Genomic DNA, 17,066 nt, shown 5'->3' with positions numbered 1-17,066 from the left:
CAGTCGGTTGAAGTTTCCAGCGAGCAGTTGGACTTCAGCAACAATTTTTATAGGGAAGGTTCTTCGGCAGGCAGCAGGATTCTGGCAAGGGTTTTGCACAGAAGAACTTCGATGTGCAGACTTTGCCCAGAATTTGGCGAAGTTGCAAAAAGAGTAGTAGGGAAAGGAGAATCCTCTCAGAAGTTTTCCACGAAAGAGAGGAAACTCCGACTGCATTTTTTCATTTTTGGTAGAAATTTTTAAGAGTTTTTCGATGATTGTGGAGGTTTTTTGACAATGCTCGTGGTGTTGCAGAAGTTTTCGGGAATTAGGGGAAGTTTGCAAGAGCTTTCCAGTGAGGTTCTTGTGACACTCAAGCCCAAAACACAGGCAGGGAAGTTTTCTTGTGAGTTTTCGACCATGTGAGAGTAATTCTGGTGGAAGACGAACGGTCGTAGGAGGTGGGATGTACAGCTGTAGGAGGTGAACCATCGTGAGGAAGGCGTACAGTTGTTGAAGGCGTGGTGACGGTTGACCTTCGTCCTTGGAATCGTGTGACCATTATGGAGGTGCGAAAACTTAAGTTTTGAGAATCGAGGAGTCTCGGGAGGTGAACAATCGTGACAACGCTGGCACTAATAGAAGTGCAACTGTCGCTAAGGTAACCGGTGCTGACCTCTGGAGGACCCAGCCACCGCTAGCTTCAATCGGCACTAATCAACATGTGTGGCTTATCACGATGCGAAGAATGACGATCGCATGTGTCGATAAGTCAAATGCGGGGTTTGCAGCGCTTGGTGATGAGCTACGTACGACGATGTTCATGGGTCGGCAAAAGTGGTGAAGGATGGGGCGAGGCTTGTGGTACTTGTTAGAAGCCAAATCCTCTAGGACAACAGTGTGGTCCATGTTGTTCTGTGGAAGGGCATCCACTGTGAACAGGGCATGCTTCTCGTCATAGGTCAGCTCCTTGCCAAGGCAGGCCCTCTTGTATGTTTGATACACACGTCGAATGGATTCTACGTCGTATGTTCGACATACACGTCAGATGAGGTATCTGGCTTGTATGTCTGACATACATGCTGCATGGACTGAGGCTAACTTCTTGGAGTGGCTCGGCTTTGTCTTCTAGCTTGTAACCATCCTCTTACTCGTTAGATGAATTAAAGCTAACTCTCCAAGTGGTTTCACTTCTTCTTCATGAGGAGGTCATTCCTTTCATGGGGTTGGTTCTTCCTCATGAGACAGGCATATTTTTTGGCCTGTTACTGTCCTCTTACTCTCAAATGAAAGAGCAAAAACACAAGTTTTGCTTTGTAACCGTCCTCTTATCTTTAGATGCAAGAGACTTGTAACCTCCCTAGTAATAGGTTCTTGTAACTTGTAATTCATTTTTACTGCAATAAACATAAAAAGAGTTGGCATTCTATTTGGACTATCTTGCTTGTTTTCACGTTAAGTCCCTTTCTTTTGAATACACATCATGGATAGTACTCCTTTAGGTATCACCTGTTGATAGGGAGCATTGCCTCTTTTCCATCAAGATGTGCTAATATGTAGGCTCCATTGGGAGAGACCTTTTTTACTGTAAAAGGATCTCCCCACTTAGACTCAAACTTCCCTTTGTGTTAGCCATGCATGACAATAGGCCTCTTGACAGCTAAGACTAGATCACCACGGGCGAATGAGCGGATCTTGACAGACTTGTCAAAAGCCCTTTTCATTCTCCCTGGGTTGAGTTCAAGGTTTTGCTGAGCCTCTAGCCTCTTTCCGTCCAGCACATCCAATTCTTGATATCGGAGCTTGACTCTCTCAGCTTCAGTTATTCCTTGGTGAGTAATGACTCGCAATGAATGGATTTTTATTTCGAGAGGTAAAACTGCTTCACCCCCATAGGTCAGAGAATAAGGAGGGGAATCGGTAGCATTTCATGCAGTAGAACGATAGGCCCATAGTGCTTCGGGAAGCTTCTCTTGTCAGTTCTTCCCTGTTTTTGATATTAACATTCTTAAGACATTGCACAAAGTCTTATTGAAAGCCGCAGCTAATCCATTCACCCGACGGTGGTACATACTCGAGTACCTCCATTCAGAACCGAATTGGTTAAATAAGTGATCAATGTGATGACTCCTAAATTGAGGGCAGTTGTCAGATATGATTCGATCAGGCACTCCGAAGTGATATTTGATATGATGTCGAACGAAATAGGCTACCGCCATCCCAAGAACCTACTTAAGGGGGACCGCTTCAGCCCACTTAGAGAAGTAATATGTTGCAGGTAGGATAAAAACATCGCCCATTGCGGAAGGGGGGTCAATAGGCCCTACAATGACCACACCCCATTGTGAGAAGGGCCATGATGCAACCATAGGGTGTAAGGGCTCTGGAGGCTGGTGAACCAGATAGGAATGTATTTGACATACTTGGCACTTTATAGCATAGCTTATGGAATTGCTATCATGGATGGCCAATAGTATCCTAACCTGTGTATTCACTCATAGAGCTTGGGACCGGATTGGTGTAGTCCATCGATACCTGAGGGGACCACTTCTAACACCTTACTTGCTCCTTGGATATCGACGCATCTAAGAAGAATTTCATTAAACAACCATCTGAAGAGAGAATCTTCTTCGAGGAGGGTATACGTGGTGGACATTCGGTGTATGCTATTGCGTTTGGCACGATCTTGCAGGAGCCTACCATGTTTTAGGAAATTGGTGATGGGCTCTCTCCAATCTTCTACCTGCTCAATTTCTGCGCACATTGGGTCAAAGAATTCTGGTCTCTGATTTTGACCCTTAGCTCCTTGACTATGTGCTATTGCTTATTCTTTGATAACTTCTTTGGCAAAGATAAGTGTTCCAAATGGATAAGGGGGACACTCGGGGAAGATATTTTCCTCGTCATCCTCATTGACCTCAGTTCTTAGTTCGATGTGTCTCCATTCTGTCACCCAAACAAGTGTGGGCCCTGATGAAAACTAAATTGTAGGGGAGTGCATCAGCTTGCGAATTTAGCCTCCTGGGCATGTGACTCAGGGATACATCTTCAAATTTGGCGATATACGATTTTGCAGTATCGTGATAAGGCTTGAGAGTGTATTTTCTCACATCATAGATCCCTTTGAGTTGCTGGATAACCAACTCAGAGGAGTCGTAGATTTTTAGCTGCTCTAAGTAACAATGAGGGTCAGGGACTGGAGTCAACCTGCGTGGGGGAAGAAGAAGGACTTGGTCTCTTATGAGCTCTAGAGGCATGTCTAAGATGACGAGGCTGATTCAGGATGGTACTCTTGGGGAATGTTTTTGAGTACCAAGGCTTGAGGTACTTGCCCAAAAGAGACTGGGCTGACGAAGGAAGGATCGACTCAGAATGGTGCTTGAGTAGGGAGTAGGAAGCGGCAGTTTGGGAAGGCAGAGCATTTGTGCCCCTTGAAGAAGGATCACGGGTGACTTGGGAGTCATCCTGGGCTCAAGAAAATGGTCTTGCCTTAGGAGGCCGAGAACCGCGGGCAAGTGTCTGTAGGGAAACAGGTGGAAGCCTACCCCTTACAGGGTGCACTAGTGTGTGCTGAGTGGGAGGACAAGAGGGTTGGGTTGGCGCAGCAATGACGTTGCCCCGAGCAGTGACATGCACATGCATGCGCACAGGTTTCGGCCCAAGGATGCCTGATCCTAAATGCTTACTCAAGGTAGCACAAAGGCTGACCTGCGGTGTGACTCGAGTGGATAACCCACGAGCCTTAGGGTGAGTGCGAGAGGTGAAGGCCCCAGGGTCTCCTCCTCGATGTGTTGAGTCTCCAAACATAGAGACCCAAGGTGGTGCAGGTTTGTGATTTCCTCAATCGAGATCACGATGTCTACAGAAAAGAAGAAGAGAAGAAAGACGGGGGAGAGAAGAGTTCGACTGAGCGAGAGGATTAAGCTGAAGAGTAATTGGCCTGATGTGGTAGCAAAATGGCTCGATACTAAGACCGGCTCACGGGATCACTACAAGATGTTATTACTAATATCGACTAACTAAGCATGATGGTTAGTTTGTCATGGCAATAAAGCGGGCCAAGTAATCCTGGTGCAACAACATTACGACTAGACGATAGAACTATCATGAGAGGGTAACCTCAATCCCTCTTAGTCAAACGAAAGAGTAGGGGAGCGATGGTAATGAAGTAAAAGAAGAAGGGAATAAACAAAAGGAGGGAGAAGAAAATAAGAGAAGAGGTGAGGAGATAAAAGAGAAAGAGGGAAGGGAGATGCAGTCGACGCTAGGCATTGCCGACTGTGTTTGAAGAAGAGGGAGAGAATGCAGTCATAGCTAGGCTTCACTGACTGTGTCAGAAGATGAGAGATAGAGGACACAGTCGGTGCTGAGCTTCACCAGCTATGTGTCAAATTATGAGAGAGAGGAAGCAGTCGACGTTAGGCTTCGCCAACTGTGACAGATGAGAAGAGAGGAAGAGAACCAACTGACGCTAGGCTTCGCCGGCTGCGATGGGAGAGAAACAAGGGAGATAGATCAATCCGACGCTAGGGTTCACCAACTGCAACAGAGGAGAGAGATATATCCAACCGACACTAGGCTTCGTCGACTGTGATAGAAGAGAGGAGAGAGAAATCCAACTGATGTTAAGCTTCATCGATTACATTAAAAGAGGAGATATAACCCCACCCAATGCTGGGAATGAAAGAAGAAGAGAGAAAACCCCACCCGATTCTGGGAATGAAAGAGAGAAGAGAGAAAACCCCACCCGGCACTATGAATGAAAGAGAGGAGAGAGAAAACCCCACCCAGGGTTGAGAATGAAAGAGAATGAGAGAGAGAAGAGAACCAACTGGTGCTAGGCTTGCACCAGTTGTGATGGGGGAGGAAGAAATAAAGATGAGGAGAAGAGAGAGAGATAGAGATAAGAAGAAGAGAGAGAAAGAGATAGATATAGAGAAATAGGGGAGGAGAGAGAGAGAGGGGAGGATAGAGAAAGGGGGAAGAGAGAGAAAAAGGGAAGGAGAGAAAGTTACCTGCCCCAAGGGTACTAGCCCTTTTCTTCTATCTCCTCTCTCTCTCTCTCTCTCCAAGATGTACTCACAGGCTCAAGAAATAATGGAAATCTCTATTGAATGATCAAAGAATGAACCGAAAGTCCTTTACAATTTAGCTTTGCATGTTTATATAGAATTGGGTACAAACATGGGTGGATACCCAAATACTACCTAAAATTGAAGATAATTACAACTTAATTGAATTTAAATAAATACTAAAAGTAGGTACAAAAGAACTGCTTTGCTCTTGCCTAACAATGTGTGGAATTTCAGAACAGTCCATATTGTTGCTCGAGAATTTACGTGATCTTCTGTGGCTAACCCAAGGTCGTTTTGATGCTCGGTTTATCGAAAGATTAATGTTTTGTTGTTGGGCTTGACATGATGATCATTTTCATACCAACTTTAAGCCGTCAATCATGTTTTTTAGCTATGATCATGAGACTTGAATTTTGGATGAATCTTGAAAACTTCAGATCGATTGTGTGGTCGTTCCTTGAAGTTTCTTCATGATTTCTTCACTGAATCGCACTGAGCATGCCGTCACGATCATGTTACAACAACGGTAGCTTGATTTTGTGTCTGGATGAAGATTTTGTCATCTTGAGTTTTTGACCGGAATCTTGGAATCCGGTGGCCGAAATTTACAGCAGATTTGCCACCTTTATGTGTGAAATCCAACCGTTCAGCGTACATGAGGTTTGGACCTGAGATAGCCTCGGACTCATGCACATAATGCAATTAGTTTCATGCCGATCAGGTATGTGAGCATTGTGATCTTGTTGCTCGAATGAGGCGTGCTGCTGCTTGTGCATTTATTTTTTCTCTTTGCTTGAGCATTGTCATGACGCATACCACATATCGAATTGCTCGTCTTGAAAAGACGAACACACTTATCAAATTTGGGAGTGCTCCGACTTGGAACGAGTGAGTTATAGGTCTCGAAAGTGACTTGCCGTGACTATAAAAACAACCACCTTTAATGGTGTTTTGATAGAGCGAGGCCACATGGGAATAATGTGCGTCTTACCACTTTTTGATAGTTTAGCCATAACTTTGTCTTGGAGTGCCCGATTAAGCTGAAACTTGACCCATAAGGCTTTTCGACTGTGTCAGATCTAATGGTAGTGGTCCCACAGCTGTTTTACACACCAAAAGTATGGCTCTAGTTACAGGGTTCATTTCAAGGTGCTAGAGACTTAAATTGTTTCTTTGTGTTCACAACCTTATACATGTCTGATCGCGATGAAACTTGGTAATTGTTTCTATAATGTATTTGTGACCTCGTGGGAATAATGTTCTTCCTCATGAGACTTGTCTTGCCATCCTGGCAAGTCTTCTATCTTTCAAGTCCTTTTGCAACTGGACTCAAACTGTCAGAATCTTTTCCTTGAAGCTATATTTTTGGATTCTTGATTTTGTGCCACCAGGGATTTTCTTCTGAGTGTGGGCTAAAGCTGCCTGTTGAGACAAGTGCTGCGTCAACCTATTTTATTGGTCCAAGCGTCCTTTGTAGATTTTTTCATGAACTTGGGAAGCATGCAGTAGAGACGGTTTTCACCCACTTCTTATTATTTTAGGGCTCTTTTACCCATGAGCTTTCTACCATGTCCACCATTTTTATCCATTTTTACTCAAATTGCCCTTTCGGGTTTGTATCGCGCCCAGTTTTTTTATTCACGGAACCCTTTTACTCATGGTTTCGTGACCATGGCCATTAGTCATTTTTACTCATAGCGTTCCCTTGTTAAGGTATACACCATGCCTGTTATTCCTTTTTTTTTTTTTTTTTTTTGTGAGGGCGTGTTTAAGGTCATGCCTCCGGGACCTGTGCGAAACAGTTTAACGTCATGTGGCCTGGATATGCACTATAGTTTAAGATCATATAGCTGGATCGTGGTCGTGATGGATGGCAATCTGTGGAGGCCATGGAGTGAGTATGGTGGTGATTTGACTCACTTGGGGAAATGGCATTAGGCTACCTATAAAAGATGGATGATGTATGAAATGTGAGTGGACAACGGTGACCCACTATCTTACAACGAATATTGATGGTGGGATGGTTCGTCATTTTGTAAGCACGGGTGAGACTCACTGGGGAATGAGGTATGATGATGAAGTGAATGGACTCACTGGGGAGGTTTTGAAGGTGGCGCGTGCACACTAACAAATAAGTTAGGGTAAGCATATGTGAAAGTGCACGTAAAGGCATGTACACATATGTGTGGGTAAGTTTATGGTCATACCTCTTAGACCTATGCAAAGCAGTTTATCGTCATGGAAACAGGATGTGCACTATGATTTAAGGTCATACAGCTGGACCATGGTTATACAGTTTAAAGTCATACAACTAGGACCCTGCAGTTTAAGGTCGTGCAACTAGACCTCCGCTACAGTTTATGGTCATATAGTTTGGACCATGGTGCTGAGCCTTTTATCGTCATGCGGCTATGACATTCACTATGGTTTAAGGTCATACAACTGAACCGTAGTTATGCAGTTTAAAGTCATGCAACTAGGACTGTGCACTTTAAAGTCGTGCAGCATGGACAGAGGCTGAGCAGTTTAGGGTCATGCAGAATGGACCACCACTATAGTTTAAGGTCATATAGTTTGGACCATGCAGTTTTAGCGTCGTGTAACTAGACATGGGCTGTGCAGTATGTAGCATGGACCTCCACTATAGTTTAAGGTCATATAGTTTGGACCATACAGTAGGGTCATACAACTAGACCGAGGCTGTGCAGTTTAGGGTCATGCAGCACGGACTAATGGTTGGGCTACCATGTAGGTGGAACTCCATGAGGGATAGGCGTGTGGATGGTAATCCGACTCCCTAGAGATAAAAATGATTAAGGCCATACGCAAGATGAGGGCTAAGATGGAAATGGTGGCAGAATGAAGGATGACCAATAGAGGCAAACTTCATTAAGGTTTAAAGGAAGTAAGCGTACTCTCTAGGGTGAAAGATGAGTCTCTATGGAAAATTAGCTTATGACAGGTAACTCGACTCCCTGGGGATAAGGTGGCTTGGTGTGAAGCTAACCCACTAAGGATTGGAGAGGTAAGAATGACCCTAACTCTACTGGGGATAATGGGCTACAGTATGGGTGTGACTCCTACTGGAGGATGAGGGACAACTCTTGACTCCATTGGGGAGGTCATGGTTTGGGTGCAACGGCCTGGGTGCTACTCTACTGGGGATAATGGTAGGACATACACGGCTTCAGCCGGGAGTTGGTGACAATGGCTGCTCGTAACATAACCGACACCAGGTGTAGCGATTATGGTTTCAAAACGAATGTCCAACCGGCATTGAGCTCTCAAATACATAACCGGCGTTGAGTAGTTAAAAATGTAGCGGGCGAGAACCGTGAAGTTGTTTGAACACGACTGGTGCTAAGTTGGATCGAAACTCACCTGACGCTAATATTGTTTGAAACTTACCCGGCGTTGGATAATTGACACTAGGGTTGTTAGGAATTCACCCAGTGCTGAGCATGGATCGACGAGAGTTACCTCAGGCCTCAAGTCAAAGCCTGACCCAGCTCATTGTTGCTTGGCTTCCCTTGGATGCGACTGGAATTCCCAGTTTATGAGGGGCATTTGAGGGTAGTGTAGTCTATTAAGGGGGTAAAATCCCATTTTCCCTCATTTTTCACCAAGGGTAAAAACTTAAGCAAATGTTTTTTGTAACAAGGAAGAGAGGGTGCTCGATTGAAGTTTCGGTAAGCGGTGAGACTTCAGCAAATGATTTGCAGGGAAGGTTCTTTGGCAGACAACAGGATTCTGACGATTTGGCAGGGAAGACCTTCGACAAGCAGACTTTGCCAAGAATTTGGCAAGGTTACAGGGAAAGCAATAGAGAAAGGAGAGTTCTCTGAGAAGTTTTTTGGGAAACATAAGAGGTTCTACTTGGAAATTTTTTCTGGTAGGAGAGGTGGGAAACGTAGCAGTGAGCATTTCCGCACGTCTTGGGAGTTTTCTGGGAAGTTTAAAGGGGTTTTCCGGAGGTTGTGGTCACTTTTCAATACTGTTCGTGGTGTTACAGAGGTTTTCGTTGAAGGGGTTTACCGGGGTTTTTGCCACTTTCTGATACTGTTAGTGGTGTTGCAGAGGTTTTAGGGAACTTAGGGGAAGTTTGCATATGTTTTTCGTTGAGGTTCTGGTGACATCCAAGCCAAAAACGTAGGCGGGAAAGTTTTTCAGTGGGTTTTCAGTCGTATATGAGAAGTTCAGGTGGGAGACGAACAGTCGCAGGAGGTGGACTGTATAGATGCAAGAGGTGAACCGTCGTGGGAGGTGTACGGTTACGAGAGGTGAACCATCACCCTTGGAAACAGTGTGACCATTAAGGGGGTGTGGAAACTTAAGTTTTGAAAAACAAGGAGTCTCGAGAAGCAAACAGCCGCGATAAGGCCGACGTTAACAGAAGTGCAACTGACGCTGAGACAACTGGCGCTGATGATTTGGAGTGCCGACAGAACCAGCACTGACCCTCAAGCAAAGTAGCTGGCACTAGGGGTTAGGTAGGCAACTAACGCTGGCCTTTGGAGGACCCAGTTGGTGCTAGTTTCAGTCAACGTTCATCAGCACATGTGGCTTATCATGATGCAGAGAGTGATGTTCACATGTGGCAGTAAGTCACGTGCAGGATTTGTAGCTCTCGGCGATAAGCTACATACAATGATATTCATGAGCAGGCAAACGTGGTGAATGATGACAAGGCATGGCTTATGGTACCTGTTGAAAGCTAAATCAGCCAAGACAAGAGTGAGGTCCACATTGTTCTACGGAAGGACATCCACTGTGAACAGAGTATGCTTCCGTCATAGGCCAGTTCCTTGCCAGGGTAGCCCATCTTGTATGTTTGATATACGCGTCAAATGAATCGTATGGCATATGTTTGATTTTCACATCAAATGAGGTATCTGGTTTGTACATTTGACATACACATCGGATGGACTGAGGCTAACTTCTTGGAGTGGCTCTGCTTTGTCTTCTGGCCTGTAACCATCCTCTTACTCTCTGATGAATTAAAGCTAACTCTCCAAGTGGTTTCTCTTCTTCTTCATGAGGACCTCTCTTTCATGGGTTTGCTTCTTCTTCATGAGAAGGGCCTTCCTTTCGTGGATTTACTTCTTCTTCATGAGAAGGGCCTTCCCTTTGTGGGTTTACTTCTTCCTCATGGGATAGGCATTTGTTTCGGCCTGTAACCGTCCTCTTATCCTTCGATGCAAAAGTGAAAGTACAAGTTTTGGTCTGTAACTGTTCTCCTATCCTTAGATGCAAGAGACTTGTAACCTCCCTAATAATTCACTTCGTTGTAAATTGTAACTCATTTTTACTGCAATAAAAAAGAGTTAGAGTTTGTTTGGACTATCTTGCTTGTTTTCACATTGAGTCCCTTTCTTTTGAATACCTATGACGGATAGTACTTCGTTGGGTATCGTCCATTGATAGGGGCATTGGCTCCTCTCCATCGGGATGCACCAGTATGTAGGCTCTGTTGGGGGAGTTCTGTTTTACTATAAAGGGACCTTACCACTTAGGCTCAAACTTCCCTTTACACCGACCATGCATAACAATAGGCCTCTTAACAGCTAAGACTAGATCGCCACAAGTGAATGAATGGATTTTGACAAACTTATCAAAAGCCCTCTTCATTCTCCCTTGGTTAACTTCGAGGTTCTACTGAGCCTCTAACCTCTTTCCATCGACTGCCTCCAATTCTTGATACCGGTGCTTGACTCTCTCATCTTCGGTTATTCCTTGGTGAATAGTGAGTCACAACGAAGGATTTATATTTCGAGAGATAAAACTGCTTCACCCCCATAGACCAGAGAATAAGGAGTGGAAACAGTAGAATTCCGTGTAGTGGTATGATAAGACCATAGTGCTTCGAGAAGCTTCACATGCCAATTCTTCCTTGTTTCTGATACTGGCTTTCTTAAAACATTGCACAGAGTCTTATTGAAAGCCTCAGTTAACCCATTCGCCAGAGGGTGGTACATAGTCGAGTACCTCCATTCGAAACCGAACTGATTAACTAAGCGATCAATGTGATGGATCTTAAATTGAGGGTCGTTGTCAGATATAATTTGGTCGGGCACTCCGAAGCGGTATATGATATGATGTCGAACGAAGTAGGCCACCACTGTCCCAGGAACCTACTTAAGGGGGACCTCTTCAGCCCATTTAGAGAAATAATCTATTGCAGTTGGGATAAAAAATGGCCAATTGCAGAAGGAGGGTCAATAGGCCCTACGATGTCCATACCCCATTGTGAGAAGGGTCATGATGCAACCGTTGGGTTGTAAGGGCTCTGGGGGCTGGTGAACAGGCTGGAGTGTTTTTGGCATACTTGGCACTTTTTAGCGTAGCTTAATGAATCGGAGATCATGGAAGGCCAACAATATCCCAACTTGCGGCTTCGTTCATAGAGCTTAGGACTATCCAGTCCACAAAAACCTGAGTTGACTTCTTCTAACACTTTATTTGCTTCTTGGATGTCGACACATCGAAGAAGAATGCCGTCAAATGATCGTCTGAAGAGAGAATCTCTTCGAGGAGATTATACTTGGTGGACATTCGACGTATGCTGTTGCATTCAGCACGATTTTTCAGGAACCTGCCATGTTTTAGAAAACTGGTGATGGGCTCTCTCCAATCTTCTACGTACTCAATTTTTGTGCATATTGGGTCAAAGAATTCTGGTTCTTGATTTTGACCCTTAGCGCCTAGACTCTATACTATTTCTTATTCAGTCTTGATTACTTCTTGGATGACAAAAGTGCTCCAAATGGATAAGGGGGCCACTCGGGGAAGTTATTTCTCTTGTCATCCTCATTGACCTCGATCCTTAGTTCGATGTTACTCCATTCTGCCACCCAAACAAGGGTGGGTCCTGATGAGGACAACATAATTGAAGCACCAAGTTTATCCTCCTGGGGATGTGACTTAGGCATACGTCTTCAAACTAGGCCATATACGATTTTGCAGTGTCGTGATAAAGCTTGAGAGTGTCTTTTCTCACATCATAGATCCCTTTAAGTTGTCGGATAACCAACTCAGAGTCACCATAGAACTTAAGCTACTCCAAGTCGGGATCGAAGGCTATCGCTAGTCCGATTATAAGGGCCTAATATTCTGCTTCATTATGATAACCGACTTGAGCGAGAGAGAGAACGTGGAAATACGCCTACTCTCGGAGTCAGGAATACTACTCCTGCACCTCCTATATTTGATTGGAAAGCTTCTTCAAAGTACAATTCCACACATGAACAAGGTCAGCATAGAGCACTTCTTCATTAGGGAGGTTGCTTGATAGAGGAGACTCTGACGGTACGGGATGTGCCGCGAGAAATTCAGCTAAGGCCTGGCCCTTCATGGCCTTCTGTGGAACATATGTGATATAGAACTCCATCAGCAATAATGCCCACTTAGCAAGACATCCCGACAAGCATGGGTGTGTCATGAGAAACTTTATAGAATCAGCTTTTGATATAAGTTTCACTTCATGACCAAGTAGATGCCCACCAGGCAAACTGCGTGGGTGTGCCTTGCTCAGGCAACCCGTAGGCATCGAGACGTCGTGTGCCTAGGCGCACACCATGGAGCCGTCAACCCAAGCTGCGTGGGTGTGCCTTGCTCGTTCATCCCACCGGCCCTCGAACCCCCTGCCTTCAACCATGCGCGTGGTGGTGATGCACCCAAGGACGCAACGTTGGGCATTGAGGTGGTATGGGTCGTGATGAGGTCAAATATATGCTAGTTTGACCCCAATAGGTGTCACTCAGGAATTTCAGCTGTTTTAAGGCATCACACATACTTGGGAAGGATGGGCACCTAAGTGGGACGAGGCTGAGGTACGCGATTTTTGCATGGCACGCTGCCAATGTGTGGGTGTGCCTTGCTTTTGCTGAGCCGTGGACCCTCAGTGTGCTGTGCCAAGTCACACACCTCGGTGAGCACCAGTCATGCCGCGTGGTTGTGCCCAGCTCGTTGAACCCATAGGCACTCACAGCGTCGTGCCTAAGAGCACAACTCATTGCCCACCAGGCGCGTATTGCGTGGGTGTGCCTTCCTAGGATGACCCGTGGACACTCGATGCATTGTGCCTAAGCGCACACCTCAGTGCTCACCACCCATAGCATTCATGCAACCTATAGGCACTTGCGGCGCGATGCCTAGGCACACACGATGGTGCCCACTTGACATACTTTGTGGATGTGCCTAGCTTGGCTGCCCGTAGTCCCTCGCAATGCCGTGTTCCTAAGCGTACACCTCAATGCCCACCAGGCATACTGCATGGGTGTGCCTTGCCTCGTGGACCCTTGATACGCTTTGCCTAAGCGCACACCTCAATGCTCATCACCCATACCACATGGATATTCCCAGCTTATGCAACCTGTAGGCATTTGCAGCGTTGTGCCTAGGCACACAAGTTGGTGCCCACCTGAGATACTTTGTGGATGTGCCTAGCTCGTCTACCACGATGCCGTGTGCCTAGGCACACCTCGGTGCCCACCAGGCATACTACATGGGTGGGCCATGCCCCGTGGACCCTCGATGTGCTGGGCTTAGGCGCACACCTCAGCACTCACCACCCATACCGTGCAGGTGTTCCCAGCTCATGCAACTTGCATGCACTTGCAGCGCTGTGCCTAGGCACACACCTCGGTGCCCAACAGGCATATTGCGTGGGTGTACTAACCCGAGAGCCGATAGGCCCTCGCGATGCCATTTGCTTAGGCGCACACCACGGTGCCCACCAGGCATAATACGTGGGTGTGCCCAGCTGGGGCATCCCGGCGTCATGTGCCTAGGCACACACCATGGAGTCCTCAACCCATATTATGTGGGTTTGCCTTGCTCGGGCATTCCACCCCCCCACCTTCAACTGTGCTTGTGGTGATGTGCCCAAGCACACAACGTTGTGCATTGAGGTGGTATGGTTCGTGAGGGGGGAAATATATGCTAGTTTGACCCCAATAGGTGTCACTCAGGAATTTCAAGTGTTTTAAGGAATCACACGTAGTTGGCAGGGATGGGCATCTAAGTGGGACGTTGCCATGGTTCATGATTTGTGCAAGGCGCTGCCACTGCGTGGGTGTGCCTTTCTCTGGCTGACCCGCAGACCCTTGATGCCCTGTGCTTAATCCCAAACCTCGACGCTCACCACCCATGCCGCGTGGTTTTGCCCAGCTCATTCAACCCGTAGGCACTCACAACATCGTGCCTAGGCGCACAACTCGTTGCCCACTAAGCATATTGCGTTGGTGTGCCTTTCTCAGCTACCCGTATTCCCTCGCGACGCAGTGTGCTTAGGCGTGCACCACAGAGCCTTCGAACCATACTGAGTGGGTTTGCCTTGCTTGGGTTACCCATAGGCCCTCATGGCGCCTGGTGCCAAGGCGCACACCATGGAGCCCTCACCTCATACAGTGTCGGTTTGCCTCGCTCCGGCTACCAGACGGCCCTCGCGGCACCTGTGCCTAGAGGCACATCTCGATGCCCACCACCCCCACTGCGTGGGTGCTTCCAGCTCATGCAGCTTGTAGACACTCGCGACACTGTGCCTAGTTACACACCTCGGTGCCCACCAGGCATACTGCATGGGTTTGCATTTCTCACCTACCTGTAGGCCCGCATGACGTCGTGTGCCTAGGCACCCTCTATGGAGCCCTCAATCCATACTGCGTTGGTGTGCACCGGCCCTCGAGCCCTACTGCCTTGAATCATTCATGTGGTGATGCATCGTGACTTGACACGCACCTCGTTGCCCCCTACCCAAGACGTGTGCGTATTGCCCTTGGCCCTCGAGACACCGTGCTAGACACATACCTCGGTGCCCTCCACCCCTTCCACACAGTGCACTGTGGTGTGCTATAGGCTACCCCATCCCACCTCACTAGCTATTATGATGCACTAGGATGTGCCCAGACCTTCTTATGGGCCAGGACGGGCAGTGCAGAAGCTTGAGGTTCAATGCTCCACCATGTGTTTTTCCCCGAAAAGATGATTTGGGCACACGTCCTCGTGCACTATGCATGGTGATGTGGTGGGATAGGTTGCCCTTTAGAAAAAAATGTATATGCTAGTTTCCATGAAATAATAGCCACTCTTGAATTTTTGATGTTTTAAGCTATCAAATATAGTTGGGGAGAGTCGAAACTAGGTAAACGCATGCGTCTCCTGGCCCCCTTGGACGCATGCAAACACTTGCAGGGAATGAAGGTCGACCTCCATGTGGATCCGATCTGCAAGGCAGCAGGATGACGGTATTCTTTCGGGTGATGCTGGGGAAGCTATATCGACTGTTGTACCTCTGCGTCTAAGACGCGATATACCTGCCAAAGTAGCTAGATGAAGTCTTGCTTCCCTCCCTGACACGATCCGCTCTGGATGACGGTGGGATGGCAGGCTTGAGGTTGCGTTGTTGCATTTGTGGCGCTATATGGCACCATTTGCATTGTCCCGATTGAAGAGTTTGAGTAGTGGACGATGGTTTCCCTTGGAACCGATCTTAGTGTTGTCCGCTAGGCGAGGAGGTAGGGATGTTCCGGCACCTCTCTGTCGTGTCTCCAAGACGTGATATGGCACCAAGCATTGCTGCTAGATGAAGTCCTGCTTTCTTTCTTGACATGACCCCCCTCTGGATGATGGCTGGGTGGCAGACTTGAGGCAGCGCCGTTGTGTCCCTAACGCAATATGACATGTCTAGATCGAAGAGCTTTGGCAGTGGATGATGGTCGTCTCGCCACCGACCAGGATTCGAGTCTGGGCGACGGTGGTTGGGATGTCTGGACACTACGCTGTTGCGTCACAAATGTGATATGGACCAAACAGGGCAGCTAGATGAAGTCCTATTTCCCTCCTTGACATGACCCTCTCTGGATGATGGATGATGGTGGGGTTGCAGGCTCGATGCTGTGTTGTTTCCTCCCTAATGAAATATGGCATGCTTTCGATAGTGGATGACGGTTTTTCTCGCCACCGGACATGATTCACGTGTGGGTGATGGTGGTGGGATGTCCCGACCTTACGCGTCGCATCATATAAACGTGATATGGCCAAACTATAGCAGCCAGATGAATGCCTGCTTCACCCCCACGTTAGTACCCAGCGGGTCGTGGTGGGTGGTGGGTCTCTGAGGCGCGCCATTTTGTCCCTGACGCAATATGGCATATGTCGCGATACGAAGATCTTTGGCAGTGGATGACGGTCGTCTAGCCACCATACATGACTTGCATCTGGGTGATGGTGGGTGTGATGTTCCGATGCTACACCGTCGCATCTCAGATGTGATATGGCCCAACCGTGGCAGCCAGATGAAGTCCTGCTTCCCTCCCTAACAGGACCCTCTCTGGATGATGGTGAGGTTGCAGGCTTGATGCTGCGCTGTTGTGTCCTTGGCACAATATGGCATGCCTTTGGTAGTGGATTATGGTTTGTTTTGCCATCGTACATGATTCGCATCTGGGTGATGGTGGTGGATGTCTTGATGTTGCGCCCTCGCGTCGTAGACGTGATGTGGCCCAACTATGGCAGCCAGATGAAGTCATGCTTCCCTCCCTGACATGACCCTCTCTGTATGATGGTTGGGTGGCAGGTCTGAGGGTGCGCCCTTACATTTTACACGCAATATGGCACCATGTGCATGGTAACGGAATGTGGTACCATGTTCATTGTCCCGATCGAATAGTTCTGACAGTGGATGGTGGTTCCCCTCGACAGTGATTCTAGGTGTAGTCCTGGGCGATGAGGTGGGGATGTCCCGACACTGCGCTTTTGCATTTCCCAGACGTGATATGGTCTCAATCATTGTAGCCAGATCAAGTCCTGCTTCCCTCCCTGACATGGCCCCAATCTGGATGATGGTGGGGTGGCATGCTTGTGGCTGCGCCGTTGCGTCCCTCACGCAATATGGCATGTCCCGCTCGATGAGCTTTCATGCTGTTTTAGTTCCTTGCCTTTCGTATCTTCCAGGTTTTGTAATGTTGTTCTAGTCGTGGTTTTCGCACGTATCGACTTCTTCCAGTGCTGGCC

Source organism: Amborella trichopoda, chromosome 13, assembly GCF_054954075.1.
Source record: "Amborella trichopoda isolate Santa Cruz 75 chromosome 13, AtrichopodaSantaCruz75HAP2 v2.0, whole genome shotgun sequence".
Taxonomy (NCBI): domain Eukaryota; kingdom Viridiplantae; phylum Streptophyta; class Magnoliopsida; order Amborellales; family Amborellaceae; genus Amborella; species Amborella trichopoda.
The sequence above is the reverse complement of the archived record's forward strand: the minus strand, read 5'-3'. Positions refer to the sequence as shown.